General features: G+C 49.6%; 1 long non-coding RNA gene across 2 annotated transcripts; it reads left to right on the plus strand.

The window, feature by feature from the left end:
* Positions 1-495: 495 nt before the first annotated feature.
* Positions 496-22,464, plus strand: LOC144316877 (uncharacterized). 2 transcript variants are annotated; one of them, XR_013382710.1, is made up of 3 exons: positions 496-835; positions 1,240-1,391; positions 22,281-22,464. It is a non-coding gene; the product is annotated as an uncharacterized LOC144316877 (long non-coding RNA). The 2 variants fall into 2 exon arrangements; XR_013382711.1 differs by lacking the exon at positions 22,281-22,464 and adding an exon at positions 2,498-5,093.
* Positions 22,465-23,522: the final 1,058 nt, after the last annotated feature.

Consider the following 23,522-nt stretch of genomic DNA (forward strand, 5'->3'; position numbering starts at 1 on the left):
TTGGCATTCTGTGGCCCCTCTGGGCCTGCCAACTTCCACAGCATGTGACATTGTCAGGGGACTGTAGGTGTGAGGAAGTCAGCCAGAGGGGCTTGTGCTGCCCTGACTGTAGGTGAAGGTGTGCTGCAGGGGTCAGAGCTAGCTGGCAGGGCCACCTGTGGCCATGGGGCTGCCAGGGGGCTGGGGGGCACATGATGGGCAGGGTGAAACCCACTCACAGAAGCAAAATGATGTGGGCTGCAGGCTGGACCGCCGGGTGCTGGGCCAGGGCTGCGCACTGCAGAGCCATCTAGTCATATCATACCCAATCCTCAGATCCGAGAATCAGAATCAGAAGACCACAGGATTATGGAATCAAGGAATTCTAGACTTGAAAAGAACTCGAAGAGATCTTTTCAGTCCGATTCCTGCCCAGACAGGAGAAAAATAGCAACCTACTAGAGAATATTTACGGAGCTTGTCCTGGGTGCCAGGCTCTCAGCTGGCATCCACTGAATTAATCCTGGTGGCTCTCTGAGCCCAGCTCAGTTTTGTTTTTGGCTTGGTTTTGTTTTAAACAAGAACAAACAGAGGTGCGCAATTTAGTAACGTCCTCCAATGCAGCCTCAAACTCATGGCTGTATGATTCCTAAACACACGTCCCAAATCATGACCTTGTCTGGCTCTGTGGAGGTGGGAGCCCAGGCTCCAAGGTTCAGCTGCTGGTTGGAGGTTGCTCTTAGAATTGCAAAACGCTTTCATTCCTGACTCTTTCTGCAGCTCCCTGCACTTCAGAGTTCATCTTGTGGGCAGTCAGAATTCTCCTTAGGCCACCCAGAATCACAGTGACTTTCATGTAAGGTTCTTTTTTTTTTTTTTCTCGATTGCTGCTCCAAGGAGACATGACAGCACTTAGTTCCCCCTGTAAAGTCCCTTCTTTTCCTTAACAGTGGTTGTGCTCCTAGAGTAACCCCCGTTTTTTTATTGGGAAGTTTGGGGAAGGGCATCCCTTGCACATTATCTTGTCTAACCACCAAAGCATTGAAGGCAGCCTTGTGCTTTTCTAGGCAGGACAAGGAAGGATCCTACTGGGGGTGGGTGGGGGTGGGGGTGGGTGGGTAAGATATGGCTTTCCCACGGCATTCACGTTCCCTGATATTTAGAGTCCCTCAGGGCTGGCTGTTGTTCTGGAGTGAGGAGCCTCGGTCTCTTTCCCTAGGCTCACTTCACGGCAATTCTTTGTTCCTTCCACCTGGGCAGGATTTCAACAGCAGCAAGAATGAGAACTGTCAGTTTCCTGTGCCTTGTCCGGGAGCAGATGCAGCGGGAAGCACACTGCAGGAATTGCCTGCCCCTCCAAATCCTCACGGCAATCAGCTGCAGGGAATTCTACTGTCATCCCCACTATACAGGTGAGGAATCCCAGGAGCACCAGAGTGAGGGGCCCGGCTGGGGGCTGTATTGACACGATGCCACACTGATTTGGTGGGGGTTTAAAAAAAAAATTGCTTCACCCTTGCCTTGAATAGTGAGATAGTAAGTAAGGCCTGTTCCCAAAGTACAGATGGGAAAACAATTGGACATGGGCAGTGGGTCAGGTTGACCATGCTGCTCTTCCCATACCATGAAACCTGACTGGCTGTCACCTGAAGCATTTGCCTTGGGGATATTTCCTTCCTTCTGGATATCTTTCCTCATTTCACCCGCTTGCCTGACTCCTCCCTCCTTCTCTTCCTCCCTTCCTTTCTTTTCTACCTCCACCATTCATCCATCCCTAGTTCCTCCTGGAGCTCAGGTCCTCCCAACCAAACTGCTCCTGACCTTGCAGGGCATGCAGGAGGGAACGCTCCTTGTGGGGATGTCCCATCCTGGACAACTCTTCTTTACACCACCTACCCTCACATGGGGCTGGAGGTGATTCTACCAGAGGAGGGGCCTGTATCAGAGTTAAGTTCCATCTATATAAGATAGAGATGAATTTTTTGCTCCTGTACTTGAAGTCTGTAGGTAAACATCCCCGGGCTGATTGGAATATTACAGACTGTCAGGGACTCAGCTCCTTCTCTCTTATTGATCTGCTGGGTATAGTTTTCATTTCCAAGGTCACTTCATTGCTCAAGATGGTTGCTGGACCTCTAGCCAGTAGAAGGGAGGAAGAAAGGCTTGAAACAGCACATACCCCTTCCCTGGACACTTCCTGGACATCGTACACACGCTGCTTGCATCCCACTGGCCAGACGTGGTCACCCAGCCACATCTAGCTGCAAGGGAGGCTGAGCAGTAGAGCCTCTCTGTCATGGGGTTCTGGCTGAAAACTAGGGGAGAGCAGGGAACAATGGATGTTGGGGGAGTGTCTGTCACAGGCCCTTGTTCTCTTTAGTCTGCAGTTGGCAGAGAGGAGGTAGGGCCTTCCCAAATCCCTTCTTCAAGCAACTCTGAAGCCTCAGTTCTTCTTGATACTTAGTATAGCAGTCCCATGCCTTATCCACTGTTTTTTTTTTTTTTTTTTTTTTGACAGAGAGAGGGAGCACAAGCAGGGGGAGCAGCAGAGGGAGAGGGAGAAGCAGGCTCCCTGTTGAGCAAAGATGAGGCTCTATCCCAGGCTGGGATCATGACCTGAGCTCAAGGCAGATGCTTAACTGACTGAGCCACCCAGGCGCCCCTCTGCGATTTCACTTTTTGAGGTTTGAGTTATGTGCGGTCAACTGCAATTTGGAAACAGATGATTTTCCTTCTGATATAGGGTCAGAAGGTCAATGGTAGCCTTACTCTGCATTCTGATGCCTTCATTATTTTCCTCACTGCATGTCATCACGTGGGCATGTTATCATCTCTCATCATCACAGAAGGAAGAGTGCGGTACAGTAAGATATTTTGAGAGAGAGAGACCACACTCACATAACTTTTATTGCATTGTATTGTTATAATTGTTTTATTTTATTATTAGTTATTATTGTCAATCTCTTACTGTGCTTAACTGACAAACTCTCATGGTATGTGTGTCTAGGAACAACATGGTATACATACATAGAGTTTGGTTCTGTCTGTGGTTGCAGGCATCTACTGAGGGTCTTTGAAGTATACCCCACCTAAGGGGGGACTGCTGTATTAACCACCCCAAACTGTTAATGGCAGCATGCAGTGCCAAGACAGGTTGCCACTGGCTGTTGTTCACACACAGTCTGTCTCCATGGCAGATCCAGGCCAGTGTGCTCATTTATTTTCATGACAGGAGCAGGCCTTAAGTACCATTTTACAGTTGAAGAAATTGAGGCCCAGAGAAGTTGGGTAACTTCTAAGAGTGCCCAGGCCAGTTCCTGTGTATTCCTTTCTTTCCCGTTGAGTGTCCCCTGTAGGAGTGAATGCCATGTGCCTTTTCATGGTCTGACAGGAGGAACTGGAATGGTCTGGGCCCCAGGAGGGGCCTGTCTGGGAGGAGAGGACAGGCAGGGGTGTGACCTCCATCCGCAGGTGTCTCCTCAACACTTACTCAATGGCATGGTCAGGGAACGTGTCTGAACAGGGTCTGTTGACAGGCGTGGGGATTTCTGCTGATGCCAGGAGTTGGCCACTACGGCCACATCCCTGGGTGCAGCTTTCCCCAGCCTGTGAGCATCCTAGACCCAGTGGCGAGGAAGGGCAGAGATAGGGAAGCCCCCACCATTTTCCCTTTCTTCCTCCTGCCCATCCTGGAAGAGAATGCAGCAGAGGTCTAACTCCTACCCCAGGAGGCTGCTTTGGGGTGATGGGAGAGGGTGTGCCAGCAGCTCGGAGGGAAAGGTCCAGATTCTGGGCTTCTCAGGCAGACCAGAGCCATCAAGCCCATCCCCCTCCCTCTAGAGGGTAGTCTTGTCCTTGCTTGCTGACCCCAAGGGTGAGACAATTGCTCTGGCCCGGGGTTGGGGGAGGAGCACTGAGCGTAAGCATGGCCACAGCCACGACATGTGGTTAGTAATGTTACTGTAATAACTGCTCCCTGATCTCTAGTCAAGAGGAAAGGCTCATGAGCCATGAGTCACAGCTGGCAGTTGACAGTGAGGCAGGCATGCGCAGTGGGGTTATGCTGGGGATGGCCCTGAGACCCAGACATGACCTCTGCCCTCTGGGAGTTCCCGCCGGAAACAGGTGCCGACCAGGAAAAACAGATGTGAGACTAGCCGCCTCCACTCCCTACCCATCTCCACCAGGAAGTCTTCCTTGATTAACTGCTTTGCCATTGCTCTGGGGTTGACCTTGAGTTACCAGCTCTGCCAAGATGGGCTTCTTTAAACTTGACCATCCTGCTGAATCTGAACCCTGAACACCTGTAAGTTCTGTGCTAAGGGCAGGGGTGTGGACTGGGATGTGGCACTTTCATTCAAGTCATCCATCATTCCACAAATGTGCCAGGTGCTCAGGATGTGCTGGTGACCCCCATAGACTCAGCCCTGCTCTCACAGAGCCTGGAGAAGGAGAAACTGAAAGCAAATAGTCACACAAATAAACAGGAATCACCAAGTGGACCCAGAGAAGACAGGGCCTGGGGGCAGGGGTGGCAGTCAGGGGGGCTTCTTGAGTCTGGGCCGTTCCTAGTGGGGGCCGATTCCCCTGGCAGCCCCTCCTCCGCCGACAAAGGTTCTGCAGGGAGATGGCTGGCTGACACAATGGCACACTGCCCGCCAATGGGGGCCGTGCCAAGCGTGATGTGATGTGTGCTGATCCTTTTCCACTCCTTACTGAAGACCAGCGTCTGCTGCCCCGCAGCACAAGGAGCCTGGGGCGGCTCTCCCATCGTGTCCGGGGGTGTTTGGGGGAGATGTCAGAGTGGGAAGAGGGATCCCCTTGTGCCATGAGAAGGGGGGCCAGTCTAAAAGGAGCTCCCCACGGCAGAGCTGGGCTTCCACCCCAGCTGATGGGGTCCTGGCGCTGTCGGGCGTGTGAGTCCTTTCTGCGTTCTACTTGAACCCTCGCAATGGATGGAGGAGGTGGCCCCACTGACCCTGTTGCTCCTCTCATCCCTGTGCTCTGGAACTCCCACCTCTAAAACACGTTGGAGGGACGCCTGGGTGGCTCAGCAGTTGAGCATCTGCCTTCAGCTTAGGACGTGACCCTGGGGTCCCGGCATTGAGTCCCACATTGGGCTCCCTGCATGGAGCCTGCTTCTCCCTCTGCCTGTGTCTCTGCCTCTCCCTCTCTGTGTCTCTCATGAATAAATAAATAAAAAGATTTATTTATTTATTCATGAGAGATGGGGGTGAACAGAGACACAGGCAGAGGGAGAAGCAGGTTCCATGCAGGGACCCCGATGTGGGACTCCATCTCGGGACTCCAGGACCACGCCCCAGGCCGAAGGCAGGTGCCAAACCGCTGAGCCACCCAGAGATCCCCAAATAAATAAAATCTTAAAAAAAAAAAGAATTTAAAACATTTTGGAGACATGTTTCTTGCCCTTTTTTCTTGCCTCTTTTCTGCCTGTTTAGACCCTGGTTCTAGGAGAGAGAGTGAGGAATCCTGGGGATGAAAGGGGGCACAGAGGCAGGGATGCTTCCATCCCCCAGAAATAACCAGTGCAGGTCAATTGGGCTCTGTCTCCCTTTTCCTTCTGCAGCCTGTGGGCCTGTCATCTGAGATGGGGGCTGCACTGGGTGGGTGGGAGTCCAAACCTGGGGACAGGTATTATATTTAAATATAGGCTCTTGGTCCTATTTACAGATACTGGAAGTTTTTGGGTCTAGAAGAATCTTAGTTCTCCAATGGGTGCCTTAGTCAATCAAGCCTCTGATTCTTGATTTCAGCTCAGGTCATGATCTCAGGGTCATGGAATTGGGCTCTGTGTTGGGTGTGGAACCTGGTTAAGATTCTCTTTCTCCCTCTCCCTCTGCCCCCTCACACAAGCACTCTCCCTTTCTCTCTCTCTCTCTCTCTCTCAAAAAAAAAAAAAAAAAAAAGTCCCTCAGTGCTTGTGACCGATGGCTGGGGATCACACTCTGCTTTTGAGGAAAGAGATTCTGGAGGCAGGAAGTCTTGAGTTCTGACCGTAGCTCCTCCTCTTGCTCTCTGAGTGATTTCAGACATTTATTATTTTTTTTCTTTTTTTAAGATTTTATTTATTTATTCATGAGAGACACACACAGATAGCCAGAGACAGAAGGAGAGGGAGAAGCAGGCTCCCTGTGGGAAGCCCAATGTGGGACTCAATCCCCGGACCAGGGATCACACCCTGAGCCAAAGGCAGACACTCAACCACTGAGCCACCCAGGTGTCCCTCAGACATTTATTCTCAAGGACGTGGCTTCATGTCTGTGGAATGGGACAGCAATACCTACCTTGAACTAAGTGGCAGAGTGCAGATAAGCACCAGCTTCAAGTCTGACGCATAGCAGGTGCCCTGTAAACAGTGTTCACTCTCTGTGTTCAGCCAGGCTGTCTTTGGGATTTGGCTGGTTCATTCACTTTCTGGTTAGAGTTGGGGCCCCTTGTCCCTTTCACCATTTGGGGTGAGAGGGGAGACTCAGAGGTTGGGAATGATGGATGTGCAAGGAGAAGCCTCTCAGAGGCTGCTGTTGCTGCTGGCAATAGGGAAGGGTGAAAATCCCCCCCCCCCCCTCAGTTTACCAACAGAGGGACTCTAACCTTAAAAATGATCACCTAAACCAAACACATAGCACTATGTGCCAGGGACTGTTCGGAGTCCACTAAGGAGGCAATTCTCATGAGGAAATGTTCCATTTTACAGATGGGGAAGTCAAGGCACAGAGGGGTTACACAGGCCAGTGATGGGCAGGTCTGGAGCTTGAACCCATGCAGCTTGGCTCTTAACTACTTCTTCTCTCTGGCACAGGGCTCCTTGGGGAGAGGGATGAATTTGCCTTTCCTTCATGTGCCTCTGTGGAAGGTTCTGGGGCTGGGCTGTCTGCACAGAGCTCTGTGCTGTGGTGCAAAGATGCAGGCCCCAGTTATACCTCTGCAGTCTCCCAGGCTCCAGCAACTCCTGCCCATCCTACCCTGGGTGTCCCTGCTGCTCTGTGGTTGCTGCCTCCACCCCGCTCTTCCTCTCCCCTACTCCTAGGTCAGTATTCACTTTTTCCAGCTGTTAGCATCTGGACCCCCCAGGAGCTGTCGCTGGACTCTGGCTGCTCCAGACTGCCTTGGCTCAGATCCAGTGATTGGGAGAGGTGAGGAGACTCCCATCTGAACTCCAACCTGACCCCATGGCCTAAGACCGGTGGCCACTGTCCACTGCTCCGTCAGTCCTCAGGGGCTGTGCGCGAGAGGGCACTGGCCCCCCTTGAGCTGCTGTTTACAACCCAGTAAATCACTCATTGTCCCCACCATTGGCCTTAATGAGGGCCAGAGCCCACTAGGACACCCCAGTTGACCACACCATCTGTTTCCCTTTAAGTGGAAACAGTGTGGCTGGTGAGCAAGAGCCCAGAGTGAGGATGCTGTGGGGTGGGCTCAGGGATTGTTTTCATCCCGGGAAAATGACTTACAACTCCTCCTGCCCCCAACTCTACTATTCCCAGAGGTTGGCCCTTCTCCCTCAAAAGAAATCCTAGGGGCCCCCAAAAGACCCCATCTCTGTCCCACCACAGCTGGCTTCGCAGCAGGCTAGATTTGGGTTCAACGGTGACTCAGATGGGATGCAGAGGGCCCCACTGTGTGCAAGCTTCCTGGAGATTTGGGAGGTCAGACACCAGTGTCAACAAAGGTATTTGAGTGCAGGAATGGGCAGGAGGCAAGAATGGGAAAAGGAAACCAGAGGTTGGTGAAATCATTCCCCAGCAATCTGTGTATCCTTTCATTGATCCATGGGTTTATCGAGCACTTCCCAAGTGATCAGTGCTGACTGGGCACAGAGACGTGTGAAGAAGGGCCTTTGGGGAGCCTAGAGGTCAATGCTCTTCCTGGAGGAGGTGTGGACTTAGGGATTAGTCCATTTCAGCTCCAGGTCAGCACCCTGGTGAACATGAGCTAGTGGGAATATTGGAGCAATGGGTTGGGGATGTAAGTTGGAGACAGGAATCAGGAAGCATCGAGAATAGTTGGTACACTGGGTCAATGAACAAATGTTTAGGTGGGAAAATGGGCAGGTAGTGTCAGAAAGCTGCGGGGTGGCATTCGAGCTGGGTAGCTGCCTGGGGAGCATATGGCTGAATGTCCTAAGCAGGAAGGACCTTCAATCCACTTCTTCAAACATGGTAGCAGTCACACAGCCTGTATACTGTCGGTTTCCACTTCACCATGGCAGGCATACTAGCCGGTCAGAGCTCTCTCTCCTTCCAAGTCCAGAAGCAGCCTCACACTTTACCACTTACCGGTTCAGATCATCACTACACCAACCGCTCAGAACTGATATGAAATGAACATCTACCTACCATTCTAGACTGGGATTCAGACATGCACAAGGGTTCTACGGAAACTCCTAGAAGAAAACCCTCCAAAGAGAAGAGACAGCTGGGAGACAATCTTGGCTGAGTGACTGTGCTTCATGGTCAAAAGACAAGTAAGGGCAGCTCTAAGCAGGGCAGGCAGTTGTCACAGGATTTGCCCTGGTCTGGCTCTCTAGTAGACCTGAATCTGAGTCTGAGAAACAGCAGGAGAGGGAGCTGGGAGTAGAATACAAAGCCCGGTGCACCAGGACTCTGCAGGGAACAGAGACCACTCTGATGGGTTTAAATGGAAGGGATTTATTACAGAGTATGAAACTCTGCAGAACTACTAGAAGGCCAAAGACAGGGACTCAAGATTGAGTTTTCAAGAACAGTTCTTAATGCCACACTGCAGAACTGGGCCACCAAAGGGGCTGCTCTGTCTTTAGTGATCGTGAGGTCACCAACTCCAGAACCACATGGAATGTCATGATCAGGAAGCTGCTCCCATTGCCAATTCCACGCTGTACCTGCTAGGATCCTTCTTCTCCTCTTCCTCCTCCTTTTTCTTTTTTAAAATTTTATTTTAATCCCGGTGTAGTTAACATACAATGTCATATTAGTTTCAGGTGTATAATATAGTGATTCAGCATTTCCATATTCTACTCAGTATTCAATCAAGATAAGTGTACTCTTTTTTTAAAAAAAAATATTTTATTTATTCATGAGACACACAGAAAGAGAGAGAGAGAGAGAGAGGCAGAGACATAGGCAGAGAGAGAAGCAGGCTCCATTCAGGTAGTCCAATGCGGGACTCAATCCTGGCACTCCAGGATCCCACCCTGGGCCAAAGGCAGGCACTCAACCGCTGAGCCACCCAGGCATCCCAAGATAGTGTACTCTTATATCCTTCACCTATTTCACCCATTCCGCCACCTATCTCCCCACTGACAACCATCTGTTTGTTCTCTATAGTTGTCTGTTTTTTTTTTTTTTCAGTTTGTCTCTCTTTCTTTTCCCTTTGTCTGTTTGCTTTATTTCTTAAGTTCCACATATTAGTGAAATAATATGGCATTTATCTTTCTCTGACTGGCTTGTTTCGCTTAGCATTATATCCTCTAGCTCCATCCAGGTCATTGCAAATGGCAGGATTTCATTCTTTTTTAATGGCTCAATAGTATTCCATTGTGTATATACACCACATCTTATTTATCCATTCATCAGTTGATGGACACTTGGGTTACTTCCATAATTTGGCTATTGTAAATAATGCTGCAATAAACATAGGGGTGCATCTATCTCTTCAAATTAGTGTTTTTTGTATTCTTTGGGTAAATACTCTGTTGTGTGATTTCTAGATCATACGGTGATTCTATTTTTAATGTTTTGAGAGACCTCCATATTGTTTTCCACAGTGGCTGCACAAGTTTGTATTCCCACCAGCAGTACAAGAGGGTTCCCCTTCCTCCACATCCTCACCAACACCTGTTGTTTCCAGTGTTGTTGGTTTTAGCAATTCTGACAGGTGTGAGGTGATATGTCATTCATTGTAGTTTTGATTTGTATTTTCCTGATGATGAATGATGTTGTGCATCTTTCATTTTTTGGCCATATGGATGTCTTCTTTGGAGAAGTGTCTCTTCATCTCTTCTACCCATTTTTAGTTTTTAGTTGGATTATTTGATTTTTTTGGTGTTGAGTTGTAGAAGTTCTTTAAATATTTTGGATACTAACTCTTTGTTGGATATGTCATTGGCAAATTTCTTCACTTATTCTGTATGTTGTCTTTTAGTTTGTTGTTTGTTTCCTTTGTTGTGCAGAAGTTTTTTGTTTTGATATAGTCCCAATAGTTTATTTTTTGCTTTTGCTTCCCTTGCCTCAGGAGACACAAATAAAAAGATGTTGTTATAGCCAACGTCAGAGAAATTATTGCCTGTGCTCTCTTCTAGGATTTTTATGGTTTCAGGTCTCATATTTATGTCCTTAATCCATTTTGAGTTTATTATTGTGTATGGTGCAAGAAAGTGGTCCAGTTTCATTCTTTTGCGTGTCCAGTTTTCCCAGAACCATTTGTTGAAGAGACGTTTTCCCATTGAATATTCTTTTCTGTTTTGTTGAATATTAACTCACTATAGAATTGTGGGTTTATTTCTAGCTTTCTATTCTGTTGCACTGATCTATGTGCCTATTTTTGTGCCAGTACCACACAGCTTTGATCACTATAGCTTTGTAATATAACTTGAAATTTTGAATTGTGAATCCTTCAGCTTTGTTTTTCTTTTTCAAGATTGCTTTGGCTAGGGACACTTAGGTGGCTCAGTTGGTTAGATCTCTACCTTTGGCTCAGGTCAATATCCTGGGGTCCTGGGATTGAGCCTCCCCTTGGACTCCCTGCTCAGTGGGGAGTATGCTTATCCCTCTCCCTCTGCCCCTCCTCCTACTCATGCATGAGAGCTCTATCTCTCTCTCTCAAATAAATAAAATCTTTTAAAAAATATTTTATTTTTTTACTCATGAGAGACACAGAGAGAGAGACAGAGACACAGACAGAGGGAGAAGCAGGCTCCCTGTGAGGAGCCCGGTACGGGATTCGATCCCAGGACCCCGGGATCACGCCCTGAGCTGAAGGCAGATGCTCAACACTGAACCACTCAGGTGTCCCAATAAATAAAATGTTAAAAAAAAAAAAAAAGATTGCTTTGGCTATTTGGGGTCTTCCGTGGTTCCATACAAATTTTAGGATTGTTTATGCTAGTTCTGTGAACAATGAAGCTGGTATTTTGATAGGGATTGCGTTAAACCTTTAGATTGCTTTGGGTGGTATGGGCATTTTATTTTATTTATTTATTTTTTAAAGACTTTATTTATTTATTCATGAGAGACACAGAGAGAGGTAGAGACACAGGTAGTGGGAGAAGCAGGCTCCCTCCAGGGAGACTGATGTGGGACTTGATCCCAGGACCGTGGGATCATGACCTGAGTCAAAGGCAGATGTTCAACCACTGAGCCATCCAGGCGCCCTAGTATGGACATTTTAACAATATTTGTTCTTCTACTCCATAAGCATGGAATGTCTTTCCATTTGTTTGTGTTGTCTTCAATTTCTCTTTCTTTCTTTCTTTCTTTCTTTCTTTCTTTCTTTCTTTCTTTCTCTTTCTTTCTTTCTCTTTCCTTTCCTTTCCTTTCCTTTCCTTTCCTTTCCTTTCCTTTCCTTTCCTTTCCTTTCCTTTCCTTTCCTTTCCTTTCCTTTCCTTTCTTTCGAGAGTTGGGGGTGTGTGCAGAGGGAGAGAAAGAGAATCTCAGGCAGGCTCTGTACTTAGCTCAAGGCTCAGTCTCACAACCCTGAGATTATTACCTGAGCCATAATCAAAAAGAGTCAGATGCTTAACTGGCTAAGCTACCCAAGTGCTCATCTTCAATTTCTTTCATCAATGTTTTATAGGTACCCAAGTATAGGACTTTCACGCCTTGTTTAAATTTGTTCCTAGGTATTTTATTATTTTTGGTGCAATTGTAAATGGGATTGTTTTCTTAATTTCTCTTTCTGCTGCTTCATTATTAGTATATAGAAATGCAGTGGATTTTTGTATATTGATTTTGTATCCTGTGACCTTACTGAATTCCTTTATCAGTTCTAGGAGTTTTTTTGCAGAGTTGTTAGGGTTTTCTTTTTTGAAAGATTTTGTTTGTTTATTTGAGAGACAGAACAAGTGAGTGAGAGAGAGCATGAGTGGGGTGAGGGGCAGAGAGAGAAGCAGACTCCCTGACTAGCAGGGAGCCCAATCTGGGGCTTCATCCCAGGATTCTGGGATCATCTTCAGTGAGCTGAAGGCCACTCAGGGGCCTCTAGGGTTTTCTATATATATTATTATGTCATCTGCAAATAGTGAAAGTTTTATTTCTTCCTTACCAATTTGGATGCCTTTTTTTTTTTTCTTTTTCTTGTCTGATTGCTGTGGCTAGGACTTCCAGTACTGTGTTGGATAAAAGTGACAAGATTTAACATTCTTGTCTTGTTCCTGACCTAAGGAGAAAAGTTCTCACTTTTTCCCCATTAAGGATGATGTTAGCTGTGGGATTTTTGTAGATGGCCCTCAGTATGTTTAGGTATGTTCCCTCTATACCTACTTTGTTAATATATGTTATTGTGTCATCTGAAAATAGTGAAAGTTTTATTTCTTCCTTCCTTACTAATTTGGATGCTTTTTTTTTCTTCTTCTTGTCTGATTGCTGTGGCTAGGACTTCCAATACTATGTTGAGTAAAAGCGATGAGAGTTGGCATCCTTGTCTCGTTCCTGACCTACTTTGTTGAGGGTTTTTATCATGAATGGATGTTTTACTTTAATCATGAATGGATGTTGTCAAATGCTTTTCTTTTCATCTATTGAAATTATTTTTTATCCTTTCTCTTATTGATGTGATGTATCACATTGATTGATTTGCAAACATCAAACCACTCTTGCATCCCTGGAATAAATCCCACAATAAATCATGTTGAATGTTTTTTTTTAATGTATTGTTGGATTTGGTTTGCTAATATTTTGTTGAGTATTTTTGCATCCATGTTCATCAGAGATATTGACATGTAATTCTCTTTTTTTTTTTATTTTTTTTATTTTTTTTTTATTGGTGTTCAATTTTCTAACATACAGAATAACACCCAGTGCCCGTCACCCGTTCACTCCCACCCCCCGCCCTCCTCCCCTTCTACCACCCCTAGTTCGTTTCCCAGAGTTAGCAGTCTTTATGTTCTGTCTCCCTTTCTGATATTTCCCACACATTTCTTCTCCCTTCCCTTATTTTCCCTTTCACTATTATTTATATTCCCCAAATGAATGAGAACATATAATGTTTGTCCTTCTCCGACTGACTTACTTCACTCAGCATAATACCCTCCAGTTCCATCCACGTTGAAGCAAATGGTGGGTATTTGTCATTTCTAATAGCTGAGTAATATTCCATTGTATACATAAACCACATCTTCTTTATCCATTCATCTTTCGTTGGACACCGAGGCTCCTTCCACAGTTTGGCTATCGTGGCCATTGCTGCTAGAAACATCGGGGTGCAGGTGTCCCAGCGTTTCATTGCATTTGTATCTTTGGGGTAAATCCCCAACAGTGCAATTGCTGGGTCGTAGGGCAGGTATATTTTTAACTGTTTGAGGAACCTCCACACAGTTTTCCACAGTGGCTGCACCAGTTCACATTCCCACCAACAGTGTAAGAGGGTTCCCTTTTCTCCACATCCTCTCCAACATTTGTGGTTTCCTGCCTTGTTAATTTTTCCCATTCTCACTGGTGTGAGGTGGTATCTCATTGTGGTTTTGATTTGTATTTCCCTGATGGTAAGTGATGCAGAGCATTTTCTCATGTGCATGTTGGCCATGTCTATGTCTTCCTCTGTGAGGTTTCTGTTCATGTCTTTTGCCCATTTCATGATTGGATTGTTTGTTTCTATGGTGTTGAGTTTAATAAGTTCTTTATAGATCTTGGAAACTAGCCCTTTATCTGATATGTCATTTGCAAATATCTTCTCCCATTCTGTAGGTTGTCTTTGAGTTTTGTTGACTGTATCCTTTGCTGTGCAAAAGCTTCTTATCTTGATGAAGTCCCAATAGTTCATTTTTGCTTTTGTTTCTTTTGCCTTCGTGGATGTATCTTGCAAGAAGTTACTATGGCCGAGTTCAAAAAGGGTGTTGCCTGTGTTCTTCTCTAGGATTTTGATGGAATCTTGTCTCACATTTAGATCTTTCATCCATTTTGAGTTTATCTTTGTGTATGGTGAAATAGAGTGGTCTAGTTTCATTCTTCTGCATGTGGATGTCCAATTTTCCCAGCACCATTTATTGAAGAGATTCTAGTGTTTTTGCTGTTGTTTCTATCTCATTTATTTCTACTCTAATCTTTATTAGTTCCTCCTTTCTTCTGATTTTGGATTTTGTTTGTTCTTCTTTCTTAGCTCCTTTAGATGCAAAGTTAGGTTGTTTATTTGAGATTTTTCTGCCTTCTTAAGGTATAGACCTCCCCTTCTTGACCCTTTCTGCCAGCACTGCAGCAAAACAACAAGAACAAGAAGAAAAAAAAAACACCCCTGCACCTTTCCCAGAAAGCAGCAGGAGCTGTAGAAGCTCAGCCTTTTAAATCTTATGCAAGTACATCTGATTAGCTAACTCTGAATTACATCCTGAATCCTGACAGCAAGAGATACTGACAAATGTAGTGTTTTATTTTATTTTGTCTTGTTTTGTTTTGTTTTTACTTTTCTTGTTTCTGCAGTCTAGGAGGGCACCTAGCAGAGGATGGAATGGATTGAGATCTAGTCCGTCATATCCACTGTACACTGTCTCCTAAACTTCTGAAGCCAAGCACAGGAAGCTCTGCTTTTGGATTCTTTCGCAGGAGAATGGAGAGGGTGATGCATTCCCCCCCTCTTACCACAGACCACTAGCAGCTTTGGCACCTCGAGGGCTCAGGCACATCCACCATGCCCTTTGTGGGTGGTCCTGGGGGAGTTTTGGCACAATGTCATTACATCAGATGAGAAAACTCCTAGGCCTGTCCAGGAATAGTTGGTAGGATTTTGGAAGCAGCTGGGACCAGTAAATATTGGTTATTAGGGTCTGAGTGATTTTATTTAACTTCTGGTTGGATCTGTGTTTGGAAATGCTACCATGAGCTCCTAGTATATGCTAGGCACTGTGCCGGGTGTTGGGAATACAGAGAGGAATGGAATACAGTCCCTGCTGCCCTTTTCTAGTCAGAGAACAGACATGGAGAGCAGATAAAAGGATGCCCGTGGCACTGAGGGTGTGCAAAGGGGGAGAGATCCAGGAGAGCAGGGGAGCTTCCCAGGAGAGGTGACATTTGAGATGAGTCCTGAACGGCCGGAGGATGCTAAGAGGAGGCGTGGGTAAGGGACAAGGGCGTAAGTGAGAAAGACACTAGAATGTTAGAGAGCTGGGCATGAAGGGATGTAGGGCAGGGGACCATGTTTGGGAAACCAAACCGGAGATTTCTTAGGGGGCAAGTCTGAGCCTCCGCATCCAGACCAGGTCAGTGTTCCTGTGTTGGGCACCTATGTCTGGCCAGTACTATAGTTTGTCCCTGCTCTCCTCAGACAGTGGGATGGCATTTGCTGCTTCTGCTCTCAAAGGCTGCTGGGAATGACTCACGGTCAAGGAGGAGCTGGGGGAGCCATGGGCCTCTGCCCAGGCTGGAGGCTATGTGAGGGCCTCTCCCCCAGAGGTGGTGGCAGTGGAAGAAACTATCCCTTGTAGGCAGGGTGGCTCCTGTCACTCCACTCTGGGCCTCCGAGAGAGTTAATAGAACCCCAAGCCCCCAGAACACTTGTACTCTGCTCTCCCCCTCTCCGAAGGCAGGGCTGCCCCTCCCTCCCTGCATCCCACTGCATCTTGATACCAGCCCTCCCTGGCTTGGGTGACGAAGGGTACCGGTGGTGGGGTCATTACAGGACACCGCCGCCCGAGGGTCAGAATGAAGGAGGCCCAGCTGTCAGCTGGAACCCATCAGAGGCCCAACCGAGCCCTGGCAGCAGACAGCAGGGGGAGGGCAGCTAATGAGAAAGGTGTCCCTGTAGCTGCAACTTTTTAACCCTTCCCATTCCCCTCACCAGGTCCTGAGATTTTCCTGCAGTGACAGGTGGCTCTAGGTCCCTGGTTCCTCAACTCAGTTTGGTTGGAGTAAAGTGGGCTTGATTTAGTGGAGAGACCCTGCCCCTGCCTCAGGGAAGGGAATGAAACAACATAGCTCCTGTTTTCAGGGAGTCCTTAGTCTTTTAGGGAAAATGCAGTTCAGACCTAGTTTGAGGGGGAGATACAGCCCTGCCTTCAGGGACCCCCAGTCTGAGGGGAGGCACAGCCCTGCCCCCAGGGAGCCCCAGTGTGAGGGGAGGCACAGTCTTGCCCTCAGGGAGCCCCAGTCTGAGGGGAGACACAGTCTTGCCCTCAGGGAGCCCCAGTCTGAGGGGAGACACAGCCCTGCCCCCAGGGAGCCCCAGTCTGAGGGGAGACACAGTCTTGCCCTCAGGGAGCCCCAGTCTGAGGGGAGACACAGTCTTGCCCTCAGGGAGCCCCAGTCTGAGGGAGACACAGCCCCCAGGGAGCCCCAGTCTGAGGGGAGACACAGCCCTGCCCTCGGGGAGCCCCAGTCTGAGGGGAGGCAAAGCCCTGCCCTCGGGGAGCCCCAGTCTGAGGGGAGCCCCAGTCCTATCTTCAGAGACCCCAGTCTGACAGGGAGACAACACAGCCTTGTCCTCAATTAGTTCAGGGTCAGAGATGAGAGAGGTTTTGTCTCCTTATTAAACGAAGAAATCGGGATCCCTGGGTGGTGCAGCGGTTTATCGCCTGCCTTTGGCCCAGGGCGCGATCCTGGAGACCCGGGATCGAGTCCCACGTCGGGCTCCCGGTGCATGGAGCCTGCTTCTCCCTCTGCCTGTGTCTCTGCCTCTCTCTCTCTCTCTCTGTGTGACTATCATAAATAAATAAAAATTAAAAAAAAAAAAAAACGAAGAAATCAATATGGTGGCACAACTCTTGACTTTCTTTGAGATTTTGTGAAGAATCAGCAACTTGAATACATGTCCTTGTGCTCTAAAAATCTGAGCGATGTATCTGCAGATCCAGACTGCTGTCACTAGGGGACAGTTTTGTCTTGGTTGCCCTCTTAGGGTCAGTTGCCTTCCTCAACCACCTACTTTTCTAAGACCTCTCCTCATCCTGAAAACCACTCAGTTTATTCTCAAGAGCTCATTCAACTCCTTCTTTGGTATCCACATAACTTATATAACTCATGGCTTTCAATTAACAATTAAACTGGGTGAGCAAGGGCACAAAAGGAAACATGTCTACGTGCAACTGGCCTTTCTTCAACTGCATGGTTTAGATGTCCTTGATTTATTTTCCACAATTAGCGGCTGGCCTTCTCCCAACTTCTCTCCTGGTTCTGGTTGTAGGGCCTGCTGCTGGCTGGGCATGGCAGCCTGGTGGAGCTGTCTGAGGGCACCCCTTCCTCTGCTGGGATCACGGAAGAGTTTGGGCCTCTTGGTTACTGGGCTGCGCAGGGCTAATTATAAACCTCTTCAGGGGGAGAGATGGGGCCCAGGCCCGGAGGCAGGCTGAGGAGAAAAGGCTCAGAAGTGCTGGTGCTTTTTTGCAAGGCTTTGCTGTGCTCTTCAGCTTCAGGCAAGTCGTTCCAGCTCTGGGGCCTCAATTTTCTCATCTGTTAAATGGAACTGAACAATTGGGTTACATGGTCCCTAGAGTCCCTTGTGCCTGGACTTTGATGCTCCTGCCTGCTTCCTTTCATACTCCACCCTGGGCTCTCCCCACACTCTGTCATACCAACAATGGATGCATTAATCACAACCTCGGCCAGCAGCCAATGCAATCAGCAAGCATACCACCAGGCAGGCTTGTGCTGTGGCCAAAGGGCTGCTGCCCCATTTTTTTCCCAGCCCTCGTTTGGCACTCTGTTGCCCGAGGATGGTGTGTGTGGATCCAGCCCCGTGAGGCTGTTGGGCCACGTTTCCTGGGACCTTGAGCCAGCCTGTGGGGTTCACTCTAGAGGAACTCCCAGCACAGTGAGCTGAGTGTGTTCAGGAGGCTGGAGGTGTGTGAGTGTCATGACTATCAAATATTTCCTAAACCAGGTCCTGGGCTGGGCAGGGAGCAGGGTAGGGGTGATATAGGTGAATAGGTGGATGTGGCTCCATTCCTCATGGTGTTTAGAGGCATGGATGTGGGCTCTGACATCAGGTTGCTGGTTCAGACCCTGGTCTGATGCTGACTTGGGCAAGATACTTGGCATATGCCTTGGTTTATCCATCTGGAAGATGGGAATAGTAAAGTAGCACAACAACAAGTCAGTATTCAATGAGTCAGGGAATACAGAACGCTTAGAGCTCAGGGTGTGGTTATTACAACTTTTATTTCATGAACTCCAACTCCGTGCCAGGAATTGTCATGGCATTTGGTGTAAACCAAATCCCTTACAGGGAAGGAGAGAGATCAGTTCTGGCTTGGCCGAGGAGGGAGGCCTCACGTGGGAGTTAGTACCATGGTTTGGTCTGGAAGGATAGAACTAACTACAAAGGTAGCACTAGGGGGAGGGCACTCCATAGGGAGAGAAGAGCAGAAGCCAAGGAGCATGGAGGCGGGTAGACAAACACTGTGTTGGGGGGAACTCTGAGAAGACCAGCATAAGAGAGATAAAATTGGAAAGTGGAGAATGTGGATCTTTATCCTATAGGCAAAGGGGGCCTCAGAGAGTTGTTGGGCAAGGGGATCTTGCAGGGGAGATGAAGCTACTATATTTAATTGAGACAGCAGGCTTCATTTCCCTAGATGAATAGTATCCGCAAAAAGAATGGTAAGAAGAGGAGCACCTGGCTGGCTCAGTGGTTGAGCATCTGCCTTTGGCTCAGGTCGTGATCCCGGGGTCCTGGGATCGGGCTCCCCACGGGGAGCCTGCTTCTCCCTTGTCTATGTCTCTGTCTCTCTCTGTGTCTCTCATGAATAAATAAATAAAATAAAACCAACCCTGCAGCTAGGTACTGAGAACATTGGTGACTGAGTGTAGGGCAACCAAGCCACTGCCAGGAGATGTGGGATGAGGGCAGGCAGGGATCCAGGGGGTAGGATGGATGCACACATAGCTCTGCCCTTACAATAAGCCCCTCACTGCCCTAGAAGCCCCAGCTAAGCAGCAGCGGAAGAAGATGGGTAGAAGCCTCCATTGCTTTCTTCTCCTGCCGGGCTCTTCCCCGTCTTCCCTGGGTTCCTGCCACAGGGCTGTGAGTCTGGCTTCTGATGTCTGATCTTAGATCTTTCCTCTCTTAAGATCCCACCTGCTTGGCTGACACCTCCTCTCCTTCCACACTGAGGCCTTTCTCCTCTGAAGTCATTTTCCAGGTCCTGGAGTTCCCCAGCAGAGTCTAGGGACTGAGGGGGGAAATGATAGAGCCCTGGCTTTCTGAACCCTGCCTCCCCGTACTCCCCCCACTCCCAAGTCTAGACCAGGCTTATCCACCCTTCCAGGGGATCCAGCCCAGGGTGAACCTCTTGGCACAGCCTAGGTAGCGTCTGTTTGGAGCAGGTGAGGTCTTGGAGCAAGAGTGAAGGTAGTTGGGTGGCTCCCTGAAGTGGGATCCCTGATTGGAGCTGAGCCTTAAAAGGTGTGGAGCTTGGAGAGGGAAGGGACTATCTAGATGATTCCTCCCAGAGGGCGGGGAACCGACTTTCCTGAGTTATGCAGCAGTGGGTTGAGGGGGAAGAGCGGAGGGGTGTGGGCATGCTTGCCCCCGCCAGCCCTGGAAGACCTGTGCATCTTGGCCCTAAAGGCTGGGCAGTTAGGGGCTGTTTACTCTCTCACTCATTTATTGTTCATTTGCGTTTACCTAGTACCTCTTCTGTGCCAGGAGCTATGCTTGGGGCTGAGGGCTTAATGCTGAGCAGGACAGATGTATCTCTTCCCTCCTGGAGCTCCTGGTTTATATGGGAAGGCTGATGAGCAAACAGGCCACCCCAACACACTGATTAGTGTCAGGAGGGAAGAGATGGGGGCCCCATGAAAACAGAGAGGAGGGCTTCTGCTTTAGACCCCAGTGGGATGGGGGTGGGGGGCAGAGACCTCCATGCTGATGAGTGAGCTGGGAGGAAAAGCCTGGAAGGAGAGGAGGTGTCCTGGAATGGCGGGGGGTGTCATCTCAGTGGGGGAAGATCGTGGCATCTGGTAGGCAGTGGAGGTGAGGTATAGTGGCAGCAGGGACCAGGTCCCATGTGTTGTGCTACATTAAGGACTTGTGTGGAGGGCACTGGGAAATTTTTGACAGGCTGGACAGGATGGATGGAATTTGGTTTGTGTTTTGGAAAAATTGCTTTGGCTCAGGTGGTGATCACATTGGAGGGTGTCAGAGGGAATTCCTGTACCAGGTTCAGCTCCAGGGCAGGGAGGAGTGCCTCCTGGACACAAGCTAAGGCAGGATGGTGGCCTTCTTGTTATTCTATAGGGCCCACTGGGGAGTGTTGCCTGAGGCCCATAAGGGAGGCCGTGTGGGCTGGTCTTCTTGTTCACGGGGTCCCTTCCTCTGGCTGAGGTGCACCCACTTGTGATGGCGGCTGAACTGCCTGGCACCATCAGGGAGAGATGAGGAGCCCCATTCTAGGCAAAGGCTGCCAGAAGCAGGCGGGAAACCTCTTGGATGAGGCAGGGAAGAGCCAGGTGTCAGAGAAGGAGCTGCTTTGCATTAATCCATTAGTACTTGCATCCCCCTCCCCCTAGGTGATTAATTTGGTCTTTAAGAGTAAAACCATGTGATTCCCGTGGATCAGAGCTAAGATCCCATTGCTTGGGAGAGGGGATGTGGGGAAGGAGAACAGCTTACCCCAGACTAAGCCCAGCTTGTGAAAACAGCCAATGGAACCCCAGGGATGAGGGCAAGAGTGAATGTCATGGTCGAGGGGATGGGTGGAGGTGAGCTGGACTTCTAAGGCTTTCTGGCCTGGGAAGGATGGGGGTTTGAGGAATCTGGGCCTCTGGGGCTATCCTCCCCCGTTGAGCTCCTTTGCAGGCCACCTATGTGGGCTGGGGGATGGGATACAGTGATTCAGGAACCTTCCTTCTTCTCCACTTCCCCATACAACCCTCCCTTGCAAGGGGAGAGGGGAATTAGAGGGCACAGGACGGCTGTTTGGCCAATCCCTCAGTGCAGCCAGGCCTGGGAACCCTGCCCAAGGCACCCGAGACAATGCCGGGAATGGAGGCTGGCCTGGCCAGAGGCAGGCCCTGGAAGGGGGCAGGAGCAATGTCCACTCCATTCACGTCCCTGCCCCTGTCACAGCATGGTGGCTCTCAGCACCACCCCCAGACTCTTGGGCTCCCTGCCCAGTCCCAGGCTTCTGCCCACCCTCCCCTTGGCAGCTACTAGCCATGCCATTCTCCCAGAAGGCCCCTCTCCTACCCAGCCTGGTCCTAACCCCCAGGGGCGAGTGTGTGTGTAGGTGTCTCAGTGTGTGTGTATGTGTGGGCGTACGTATATGAGCATGTGAGTGCGTGTGATGGCAGATGAGTGAGTATATTATGTGTGTGTTGGCGTGCATGTGTGTCCATGGGCGTGTGAATGTGTATATGAATGTGTGTGAGTGCATGGGTAAGTGGTGGGGAAGCCTTCAGTCAGGGCAGCCTTTCTTTAAACCGTTCACCCCCCGCCCCACCAGTCAGGGGGTGGAAAATGCAGCCCCCATCTCTGGGAGCCCCCGTCTTCTCTAGGACTGGGGAGGGACCCTGCATTTTCCCCACCTGGCCAGAATTCCAGGGCAGAGGGATCTCACTTCTGGGGCTGTAGGCTGTTTGGGGGCGGGCCTTGAGAGGCTAGGCTTTCCAGTTCCCAGCCCCAAGCCTGACCTGAATTTCCCGGGAGGGGACGGAGAGGGGGAGCTCTGGCCCACAGAGAACTGGGATTTGGTTATTAAACCAAGTTGCAAGTTCAGTTTGCTTTTCAGCCAAATTTTCTTCCCGCCTCCCTTTCTCCTCAAGATAATAGAAATATCCGGGAGAGGTTCCTTTCCTCCCTGGCCCTGCCATTGGCCAGGCCCCTGTCATGGCAGGCACACCCCCTGGGCCCCGGCCAGCTCCACCCCCTGCCCCACAAGAGGGAGCAATTACATCAGCAGCTCTCTCCAGCTCTAGGCCTCTAGGCAAGAGGCCTGGGACCCATTCCCTGAGAGAACCTTCTCATCCTGAAGGGAAAATGTCCTCCCTGAGCTGGCCTTGTGACTTCTGACTGTCCCTGACCCCGCTAGGTTTTGAAACCATGGGAGCAGCGGGGATTGGTTGGGGCTTCCTGCCACAGCATTTACTCAAGCCCTGGCAATTAACTATTACCCTGCATGGACGTGTGGGGGTCTCTCTGACTTCTGTCTCCTTCTTCAGGGTTGTATCCCACCCCACCATTGAGCCCTGACCCTGGCACTTCATCTTCTTGGGCAAGAATGTCACAGTCGAACACGGAGTTCAATGGGGGCTCAGAAGAAAGTCTCTCTCACCCTAACCTGCCTCACCACTGCTCTTCGGCCACAGCAACCAGCCCCTGAAGGCTGACTGAAGGAGAAAAGGATGTCATGTGGTGGGTCTGTCCACAGTGCCTTTTAGGTTTTTGCTGTTCTGGAGGGAGAAAGTGGTAGCTTTGCTTGCTGGGCTCGAGATACAAGTTTTGGTTTGACGCTAGAAAAGATTTACTCATGGAAACTCACCTGCCTTCCTGAGACAGGGATCCTCATCCATTCCCAGCTGCTCCTGCTGGGCTGGGGCAATATTGGGTGGCTGTGCACCACCTTGCAGGGGTGGTGGGGAGCCTCTCTGTCCTCTGGGCCTCCCTTCCCTGAGCTTCTCCTTCCTCCCCAGGCTTTGATCCCACTGGAGGGACAGACCTCAGCCTTGCCTGGTCTGCCCTGCACCTCTCTCCCTCAAGGGGCACATGGAGCCTCGGCCAGCCATGAGCCCCGGGCTGGTGTCCCACACTGCCCTTGGCCTCCACCTGTCCCCATGGCAGCCTTTGACCCCACCCCACTCTTGGTACACTCACTGTGGGTCTGGAGTCTGAGGCCACTTTTTCCCTGAGCCTGGGATCTGGCTTCTTGGTACTCAGGGTCCTCAGGTTCAATTCAGACTTCTCAACTTTGTCAGGAGGAACTACTCTGTACTTTCCTGTGCCTGGTACTGGGGTGCAAAGGATGGACAAGGCCCAGGTAGTCCTAGTCACCAGGAAGCTCCTCAACCAGAGAGCATCCCTCAAAGAGAAGCCAAGGGCCTAGAGATTCCTTCCTTCCCCCTTTCTCCCATCTTCCCTCCCTCCTACAAATATTTACTGAGTCCCTCCATCATAGCAAGCGTGTACTAGGCCCTGCTCTGAGGCTCAGAGGGAACCTGACCGCAGGACCCACACAGAGCTTCCTTTTTCGAAGTTCCACAGCTCTGCTTACCGGGGGCCCCTGAGAGTAGCTCGCAAGGTCTCTCCCTTACAGGATCTTCTGCATTCATTGATGCTCAGTCGCTCAGGGGGAGCCTGCTATGTGTAGAGGAGAAGAAGCTGCTTTGGGGAAGGAGCTTCTGGGCAGAAGGGGCAGTTCCTGAAAGCCAGGAGCCCCTGTGCGACTAGGGGTGAGCCCTGGGCCA

Source organism: Canis aureus, chromosome 7 (assembly GCF_053574225.1).
Source record: "Canis aureus isolate CA01 chromosome 7, VMU_Caureus_v.1.0, whole genome shotgun sequence".
Taxonomy (NCBI): domain Eukaryota; kingdom Metazoa; phylum Chordata; class Mammalia; order Carnivora; family Canidae; genus Canis; species Canis aureus.